The sequence below is a fragment of the Callorhinus ursinus genome, unplaced genomic scaffold, assembly GCF_003265705.2.
Source record: "Callorhinus ursinus isolate GAN/ISIS: 27379988/994484 unplaced genomic scaffold, GSC_fseal_2.0 scaffold523, whole genome shotgun sequence".
NCBI lineage: Eukaryota > Metazoa > Chordata > Mammalia > Carnivora > Otariidae > Callorhinus > Callorhinus ursinus.
This window is the reverse complement of record NW_027397578.1, coordinates 1-9,880: the sequence shown is the minus strand read 5'-3', so window position 1 is coordinate 9,880 and position 9,880 is coordinate 1. Positions and strand designations below refer to the sequence as shown.

Here is a 9,880-nt window from a genome sequence, read left to right as displayed (position 1 = left end):
TTTGCCCACAAGTGCATCCCCAGTACTTAGCCTAGGACTTGGTACCTAGGTGTGCTGGATATTCTCCACTTGCCTCTCCAGAACCACTCTCCACCCTCAACTGGCTCTGAGCCCCAGGGGGGCTGAGACCTCTATATATTTATGGAACCATCCATAAATGACACCACCAGTCATTTAACTTCTGGTTGGGTTTGGCTAATGGGAGACACTAGCAGTTTAAAGGGTAAGCAGAGAATAAGGTTGGGTATTTATTCCCATGGATCTCTCTCTGTCAGGCCACAGCTGATGGTAGCTGTTTTTTTAAATAGAGATGCCCCTTCACCCAACCTCAGATAATCCCACTCCTAATCACTCCCCAGTTCAGGGGAGTTTCTGGTGGTAACAACCCCTTAACTGTGACCAGGCATAAGGTGCTTCACCATTGTTCCCCTTCCCCATGTATCTATAAACTGTCCCTTCTTCAAGCCCTGCCCAATTACACCACTTAGGATGCCACCTCTTTCCTTCTGGGGCACTGATACAAGATGGCCCATGTCCATATGTGCTAAATTAATAAGTAAATACCTGTTTTTACCAGATGAAGATAATAATCCTCAGTCCAAACCATGGCTAAAGTTGTTATGATGAGTTAATAAGAAACAAGAAGTAGGAGGCGCCTGGGTGATTCAGTCAGTTGAGCATCTGACTCTTGATTTCAGCTCCGGTCATGATCTTGGGGTCATAGGATTATGCCCTGTGTTGGTCTCCATGCTCAGCATGGAGTCTGCTTGAGATTCTCTCTCTCCTTCTGCCCTCCCCCAACTCGTGTGTGCTCTCTAAATAAATAAACTTAATAAATTTTAAAAAAATCAGGAAGTAAACATATATTTTAAAAAAGTGAGGGCATTCTGGAGTAGTGGTTCTCAAATGTGAGAGTGTATCAGAACAACATGGAGGGCTTATTAAACCTACATTGCTGAGCTCTACCCCAAGACAGGCTGATTTGGCAGGCCTAGGGGAGGGAGGGTAAACAACTTGCATTTCTAACAAGTTTCCCCATGCTGTTGATGCTTCTATGCTGGAGACCACAGTTTGAGAAACAGACACTAGAGAAACACCAGAGGTTTTTGTTACTTATAGACCCCAAGTCTCATGGTGGCATTAACTATCTTTAAGGACACAAAGGCCAAGTATAATATAATCTATGTTTTATTTTATACTTCTCTGATCATTAAAATCTAAACAGAAGTTTTGCTTAAACATAAAAAGAAAAAAAGAAAAAACATTAACAGGATTAAATACTGGGAACAGATGAAGGGTGTGCAAGGAAGGGCTGTCTTGGGAAGGGCTGCACATTTGCAGGCACACTGGCAAAATGGCCCATGAAGCTCAGACCTGGTGAAGACTGTGCTTAAGTCACAGCTCAGTCCTGAGGCTTGGGCACAGAAGGCATCTCATTCCTGCTCCTCCCCAATCCAGGCTGCATGGGCACAGAACAGTGACAGCATATCTCCCAAGTGCACTGGACATGTCTCTTCCTTCAGCGTCTTCAGGCCAGAGTCCCCTGCTCTCCACACACACATGCACACTCATTTGCACTCACCAAGCACATGAGTGTGCACTTATGTCTGGGAACATGCAGTCACATTCATACACAAACAATGCTTCTGATTTCAGGCCTCCCTCACCCTCATAAGCTCAGGTTCCAACTCCAGAGTCAAGATGTGTGTTAGTGTCCTTAGCAGACTGACAAAGGGCCACTGCAGAGGCAGGGTGTCAACCATCCTTCCTGAGGACCCAGGCAGGGAGAAACTGTATTCTGTACCCTGCTGGTGTGAAGGAAAATTCTACTGAGAAACTGGGGCTGCCTGGGCTCATTAGGGAGGTCCAGATGATGGTTCTGAGAAACCATCCAGCCCTGCATCACTCCTCAATAACCAGTTGATAAGAAAGCAGAGTGTCAGAAGGCCAGTCCCTAGGAGGTCCCCCAACCCTGTGAGATAGGGGATACAGTGGTTGTCTGGATCCAGGGCCTGGTGCCATGTCAGCCGAACCATCACTTCTGCCAGGTACAGAAGAATCGTCACCTGGCACAAGAGCAAGCAGACACAAAAAATAACAACTAAGTCAGAGAGTCAAGTGTCACTAAGAAACACTAGCAAATTTCAAAGGCAGATACCAAGGTGGACATGTCCACTCCAAGGAGCCCCCTTCCTCTAGCTTTTCTTGGGGTCAGTGCCCAGCTCTGAGCTCATGCAGAGGCAGGAAGTCCACCCTTATCCATACTTGCCTAGCCTCCTTCCCTGTGGTCAGGTCCTACTTGTGGCAAACTGAGGTGCCAGACAGACCATCTCTGCTACACCAACTCCTCTCACTGTCCTTGAAAACTCAAGACATAGACCTTATTGGGACTTCAATTTGAGTTTGTTGGAAGCCCTTGTATGGGCAGCTTTGGACAGTAAGGCTTTCCTGAAAGTGCCAGTAGTGAGCACAGTCCTGGCTTCATTCCAGGGCTCCTCGGTCCCCTGTCCCAGGCTGACTCCAGCCCTTTCCGTGCTCCTGCTCAAGACAGTTTGTCAGAGTGCCCCAACCCACTATTCAGGGTCAGGGACATGCTGCAATTGTACATGACCTAACTCAGGGAGATTTGAGCACGTCAGTCCCTAGCTCTAGCACTGTCCTCCTAGAATTGCCCATCAGTGTCCACAGTTATCTCTGCAGACAACCTGGGCCCACGAGGGGCATCAGTCAGCTAGTCCGGGCAGACAGTCTGCTGAGTACTACCCAGAGGCAGGCACCAGCTTAATCTCTTTCATCATGTCCTTATCACCATCCAGCCCTGACTAAAGTCCTTGCATGCCTTTCAGCAACACTCCAGCAGGGGGCTGGTCTCTGCCCACCCTGTCTGTGATGGTTGGTGTGCATGGCACAGTTTATCGGTTGGACCCAGTCATCAACTTGCTTCACAGCAACTTGCTGCAACTTCAGGATGAACCTTTGGTCCTGAGGAGTGTGCAGTGTGCTATACGTAGTATGGAGCGTGCCTTGTGGGGGGTGTACCCTATTAAATATGCAGTGTAGCATGTGCTGTGTGGAATGTGCAGTGTGAAGTGTGCAATACAGAGTGTGGAATGGCCTCTCTGTCTGGATCATGCCCTTGGGCTTGAACAAGTTGACTCTTGTAAGATGGGGGTCCTAGAACCCCCCCCCCCACCAACCAAGACAAATCTTGCCGGCTGACCAACCACTGAATGCTGCTCTGATACTGCTATAGTCATCCTCACCTGGATCAGGCTTGCTAGCAGATAGAACACCACAAAGATCTTACTGTCTGGGACCAAATGACCTTCCACCAAGTAGATGATGTAGAAAAAAAATCAGATGGCCCGGAACCACCAGACAGAGCAGGACTCGGGCTGATATGGAATTAATTTCTGGAAAAAAGAAAACCAAGGAGATTGTGTGACGTGCTGGGCAGCAGAAGCCACCTTGGCATGTGGCAGTCTCCAGTGAGGCATCCACATTCATTTATCTATTACATGAGTGTTTACTGAGCACCTACTGTGTGACAGGCACGTTCTTGCATATGGGGATATACTCTTGTCCCTTCCCTCATGGAACTGACATTTTAGGGAAGAGAGAGAGAGGAAAAAAAACCAGAATTGAGTAGCAGAAACAAACAAGAAAAGTCATTTCAAACTGACCAGTGTGAGGATGAAAATAAACCAGGATAATGTGGTAGAGAACAAAGTGTATATTAGTAGGATGAATACTGGAGACTAGAAGCCCTCAAGAGAAGATGACATCTAGGCTGAGATATGAATCTGGAGGAAAGGACTCTGGGCAGAGGAAAGGGAACATGCAAAGGGCTTAAGGTGGAAGAGAGCTCTGGAATGTGGGCGAATGAAGGCTCAGCATGTGGAATTAGTAATCCAGGGAAGGGTGGCACACTCATGGGAGGCCTCAGGCAGCCCCTTCCTCACGCTAAGCCTCTGGGACTCATTTGGCACATTCTCTTTTGGCTTCAGTACTCTGAGAATTTGAGACTCTGCAAGAAGTGTGACTTCCTTGCCCCAACCACACACACTTAAAAATTGTAACATATGAATGCAACTGACTTCTCAACAGAAATAGAGTTTCAATAAAAAGTCTCCATTTGCCTCTGAGTTAATATATTTCATCAAACTAACAAGAAAGAGGAGGAACAATCATACAGCTTAGAAGCTAAAAACACTACCATAAAATAATATGTAGAGAGGCTGAGAACACTCAAGAGCTCCAAAATCTTTTCATGATGAAAAATTAGACAAGGTATGAAAAGATTCTTTGGAAAAAAAAAAGTAGAAGCAAAATAAATAATTTCTATTGGTAGCTGGTCCTAAAACTCAAGAAAATCTATAGAAACATTATATAAATAAGAATTCAGTAAAATATTTAGATGCTGCTATAGCATCTGGGTGTCCTCCACCACCCAGATCCATATGTTGTAAATCTAATCCTCAATGTGATGGTATTTGGAGATGATTAGGTCATAAGGGTACAGCACTCATGAATGTCATTAGTGCTTATAACCTTATAAAAGACATCTCGGACACTTCACCCCTTCCACCATGTGAGGACACAGTGAGAAGACAGCTGTCTACAAACTAGGAAGCAGGCCATCACCAGACAAAATTTGCTAGTGCCTTGACCTTGAACTTCCACAAACTACAACTATAAAAAATAAGCTTCTTGTATTTATGAGCCACCCATTCTATACTTCCATTATAGCAGCTGAACTAAGACAGATACAGAAATAATAGAGAAATAGAAATAGATTTTCTTTTTTTAAAAGATTTTATTTATTTATTCATGAGAGAGGGGGAGAGAGAGAGAGAGAGAGAAGCAGAGGGAGAAGCAGGCTCCCAAGGAGCAGGGAGCCCGATGCAGGACTTGATCCCAGGACCCCGGGATCATGACCTGAGCTGAAGGCAGACGCTTAACCATCTGAGCCACCCAGACGCCCCTAGAAATAGATTTTCTATATATAAATGACAAATCAGAAAATTCAATGGTAATTTTCACTTCAAGACAAGATGGCTAGACATATTTCTTCCTATTCCTCTCACTAAATACAACTAAAAACCCTGGACATTATATATAAAACAAACATAAGAAGATTTGAAAAGGTGGAGAGAAAAGGTGGGCTGGCCAGGGACCTGGGGACCCAACAAACACAGAAATGAATTCCCTGAGTTGTTGTTTTGAGGGAGTTTTGCCTCATATATCCCAGACCAGATGCTAGAGCAAAAAAAAAACCAAAAATGTAAATGGCCACAGGACAAAAAAAAAAAAAAAAAAAAAAAAAAAAACCTCAACAAAAGCCCGCTCTGTCTAGCCAAAAGTCCATAAGAGGGATAGCCTAGCAAAACACAGAACTTTTAGGCAACAACTTCTCTATTTCAGCCAAACATCACAGGAAAAACTGCAGCCCCACTTCCATCAGCAAAGGCCAAGAGGGGAGCCTGGACTTCTGACCAAATCTAGGTGGAATGTGCCACTCACCCCTCTGGTTGAGGTGGGATAGAGAAGGCTGAGTGGAGAGTAAGCAGTACTCTGCCTGGTGGTAATGAGCTCCCCACTCAACCATGTCTGTGAAAGCCATGTGGGCAGCAATAACAAAGCTTTCCTCTCCCTCTCAGCCAGGGTGGTGTCAGAGGAACGTGGACCCCTCCCCAGCCCACCAGCAATGAAGTGCTCCTCTTCCCCCAGTGTATGAACAGAGGTGGTGGGTTTGGTAGGGGTGGGGGGAAACCTGGACTTCTACCCCCACCTGGCAGTAAGGAAGCAAAGCATTCCCTTTCCTTCAGTAGTGCAGTGTCAGAAAAGGTAGCTGAAAGAGATTTAAATGAGATCCAGAGTTTCATAATATATACCCCGAATGCCTGGGATTCAATCTGAAATCACTTCTTATAAAAGAAAAAAAATTCAACTTGAAAAGACAACCAACAGACACTAAGAATGAGATGACACAGATGGCAGAATTATCTGAAAGCAATTTTAAGGAATCCATTGTAGAAGTGCTTCAACCAGCAATTACAAATATACTTGAAACAAATAATAAAAATAGAAAGTTTTGGTAAAAAAATTAGAAAGTCTCAGAAAAGAAACAGAAGATACAAAGAAGACCCATGTGGAAACTTTAAAACTGAAAAAATACAATAGCCAAAAAAACCCCAAACAACTCAATGCAAGGGATGACTAGCAGAGTGAAGAGGGCAGAGGAAAGAATCCATGAACTTGAAAAAAAACTATGGAAATTAGCCAATATGAATAAGAGAGAATAAAATAGGCTGGGGGAAAAACTGAACAGAGACTCTAGGGCTTGTGGGACTGTAACAAAAGATCCACCATCATGTCATCAGAATACAGGAAGGAAAGGAAAAAGACAGTGGGGCTGAAGGTGTATCAAAGAAATCATGGCTTGAAATTTCCTAAATTTGGCAAAAGATAAATCCATGTACTCAAGGAGCTCAATAAACCCCAAACATGGTAAACCCTCAGAAATCCACACCAATGTGCATCACAACTCAAAGACTAAAAAGTAAAGAAAAAGTCTTGAAACAAACAAAAGACAAAAAAATAATTCAAATGACAGTAATTACCATCAGAAACCAGGGGATTCAGAAGAAAGTGGCACATTTTTCAAGTGCTGAAAAGAACCATCAACCTTGAATTTTATATCTGGCAAAAATATCCTTCAGGAATGTGCCAGCAAATCTACCCTAAAAGAATGGCTAAAGGTAGCTCTTTTTTTTTTATTTATTCATAAGAGACAGAGAGAAAGAGAGGCAGAGGGAGAAGCAGGCTCCCCGCTGAGCAGGGAGCCTGATGCGGGACTCGATCCCAGGACCCTGGGATCATGACCTGAGCCAAAGGCAGATGCTTAACCATCTGAGCCACCCAGGTGCCCTAAAGGTAGTTCTTGAAACAGAAAGGAAATGATTAATAGAAAATGCAGTGGGAGAAAAGATCCAAGTTTTAAAAGTAACAAAAAGAAAAGACCTCAAAAGGTTTCCAGTGGTTCTCAGAATAGAATCCAGTCTCCCTTCCTCAAGCTTCAAGGACCTATAACGAAACCCTTCCCTCCCTGGTCTCAGCTTCCTCCATCCTCTCCCTTGCTCGTTTTGCTCAGGCCTCCCTGGCCTTTCAGTTCTTCAGACTTACCAAGCTCCTTCCTGCTTCTGAGCCTTTGCTCAGGCTGTCCTCCCTGCCTCAAACGCTCCTCTTGCTCCAGCACGCCTCCTCCCCCCACACCCTCCCCTGCTCCCCCCATCATCCTCAGAGAGGAACTTGCCAAACCCAAATCTCAATATCTCCTGTAATTCCTTCCACTGAACCCTGTACTTTTTTATTTTAAAACATGCCATAATTCGTAGTTAAATGCTCCTTTTTTGGTATGTTTATCTGCTCTTCTAGATCATGTAAATCCATGTGGGCAAGAATCAGCTTTCTCTGACTCATCACTGCAACCTGACACCTAGCACCTGGCAGAATTAAATATCTGAATGAATGGATGAATCAACTAGAGGCAGAGATAGGGAGTTAGGTCTCTGGGAGGAGGAGCTGTGTCCTTGACGATGATCTGGGCTGAGGTCAGCACTGGTCTTAGACATCTGTTGCTACAGAGCAGATTCCAATGATGGCAATTTTTACTTGTGTAAAGAAATGGCCACATGGCCTCTGGAAGACACCAGACCCACCTGAGGTGCAGAAAGTGGAGCATGGGTTAGGCCAGAACTGTTTCATCCAGAGGGGGAGAACGCCAGGCGTGCTCCACATGTGCAGGTAGGTGGAGATCCGGCTGGTCTGAATGGCCACCAGATTGCCACCAACACCTGGGAGGAGAAAAAGAATGTAGTTTCCCCTTTTTTATGCCAGTCTCTAAGTTCTATCTCTTATTTTAAGTCTATGTCCTCCAGGAAGCCTTCCTTGACTGATTCAGCACTGGATCTTTCTTCCTTCTCTCCCACTTTACCATAGATCTTGTTCGGTCCCAAGCAAGGGTAAACTGGACCTTGTGAATGAGGTGCCACCTTGACAGCTATCTCTTACGGTGAAGGAAGTGTGACTGGCAAAGTAGGTTTTTAATACATATTTGTTGGGTAGAGGGAGGGGGTGTGGAATAGGAAGAGAGGGAGGGAAGACAGTGATAGAAAGGTCTACGGGAGGGTATCTTGATAAGCCATTCAAAGTCATAGGATGTGACAGGAATCAGATTCCAGACTGGAACATCTGAGAAAAAGAAAGTTTTTTTTTTCCCCTAAGGTGGGAAGGAGACAGAAGAAAAATTGGGGACAGCAGCAAGAGAAGAGGAGCTATCATATGCAACAGGCCTGGGGCTTACTGCTGAGGCCCCAGCTTCCACATGGAGTGGACTGTGCGCAGCCCTGCCATGACCCCAGGGCCCAGGAGACAAAGGTCATGCCAAGCTCCCTCTGCAGGGCCAGGATCTGGGACTGGCAGAGAACAGGGCCTACTCATGGCCATCTCCTTTAGAGGGTGGGTGGGCTGCCCCCATTTGATTTCCTCAGCCCCCTGGGGATTAATCCCTCACTGGGCCAGATGTGCCCCAGTGATCTCCAGAGGGAGAAACCAACTACCCTGGATACAGAGAATGGTCTGTGGGCAGAGGACAGCTGCAGATCTATTTTGCTAGATCCACATGATTTTTTATGTATGTATATATGTATGTATGTATGTTCAGTCAGCCACCATATAGCACATCATGAGTTTTTGATGTAGTGTTCAATGATTCAATAGTTGCTTAGCACTGGGTGTTATACACATGATTTTAAAAAAAGGAAAAAACTTTTAAAAAGTAACTCAAATTAATTGCCAGCTTCTCCTAACAAGTCAGTTGAGGCAACTCCAGACCTCCAATCTTGACAGGCAGCAACTGGCTGGAGCTGAGCAGGCCCCACTCCCTCCAACCCAAGAACATGCTCTGCAGCGTGACTGTTCCCTGCCACTCCTTACAGCCCAGTTACTGTCACACCTGCTGAACTCATTCAAACTGCTTTTGTGGCACCAGAGGCATCTGAGTTGGTGACATATAAGGAAATCTTTCCAAGTGTTAAACATCGGGACCTGACTTAGGTGATGCAGTCCGCTAGGTGGCCAGCCCCTTGTGTGAGTGGCCAGCCCTGCCTCTGTTGGGAGCAGACCTACTGGGTCTCACTGACATGCAAGGTACAATCACCTGGGTTCCCATGGAAGTAGGGGGGAGGGGTACCCAAGGGCCTCTGAAGCCTGTTTCTTTCTTACTTTTTTTTAAGATTTTGTTAGGGGAGAAGCAAGATGGCAGAGGAGTAGGAGGCCTAAATTTCCTCTGGTCCCAGGAATTCAGCTAGATAGGTATCAAACCATTTAGAACACCTACAAACTCAACAGGAAATCAAAGAAAATAGCAGCAACTCTCTGAACAGAAAAGCGACCACTTTCTGGAAGGTAGGACGTGTGGAGAAGTGAATCTGAGGCGAAATTCTGGAAGATAGATGGCGGCGGGGAGGGAGCCTCCGTCAGCTGGCTACCGGCAAGTGATAGAGCACAGAGCACAAAATCGGAATCTGCTCCACTGAGGGACATCACTCCAGTGGCTAAACGGGGGGTGGAACCCTCACTGGGACAGTGTGGTCTCAGGACCCTTGGGGTCACAGAAAGACTGGGGGTGCCTGAGTGCGGCAGAGCTCCCAGGTATTGGAGCAGGGAAGCCAGCTGCAGAGATGGAGCCAAAGAGTGGGCTCTCAGCTCAGCGTTGCCGTAAACCATGATCCGTGGCACAGCCAGGCCAGTGCTCTTCCAGCAGGGACCCAACAAGTGGCAGATCTGGGGAGACTCCCCTTCCTGCCCAGGGAGGAGT

The 9,880-nt window shown here is 45.9% G+C and overlaps 1 long non-coding RNA gene across 1 annotated transcript; it reads right to left on the bottom strand.

Moving 5' to 3' along the window:
- Nucleotides 1–1,172: 1,172 nt before the first annotated feature.
- LOC112819196 (uncharacterized) lies at nt 1,173–7,834 on the bottom strand. The gene is made up of 3 exons (XR_003206783.2): nt 7,722–7,834; nt 3,264–3,413; nt 1,173–2,066 (listed from the first exon to the last, which is right to left on the bottom strand). It is a non-coding gene; the product is annotated as an uncharacterized lncRNA (long non-coding RNA).
- Between the last annotated feature and the right edge of the window lie 2,046 nt (nt 7,835–9,880).